The sequence below is a fragment of the Penaeus monodon genome, chromosome 19 (assembly GCF_015228065.2).
Source record: "Penaeus monodon isolate SGIC_2016 chromosome 19, NSTDA_Pmon_1, whole genome shotgun sequence".
Lineage (NCBI taxonomy): Eukaryota > Metazoa > Arthropoda > Malacostraca > Decapoda > Penaeidae > Penaeus > Penaeus monodon.
Window position 1 is genome coordinate 14,397,562 of NC_051404.1, and position 244 is coordinate 14,397,805.

A 244-nucleotide genomic window follows, 5' to 3' on the forward strand; every position below is an offset into this window, starting at 1 on the left:
ATTAACAAGATCCCAAATCAATACAGTTTCTAGACTGAAACGAAATGAACGAGTTGGATCAAGAGTCCAAGTATCTGACAGAGCGTTTTCAGTATGGTAATTTCATTCAAATAAGTCGGCGTTATTATTAATTCAGTCCTATAGGTGGTTAGATAATTCACGTGCTTCTCATTTGAGCTTTAAACGATGTATTTTCTGGCGTCGAATTCAAACGCTAACACACAATCTTGTCGTAAATGTGGAT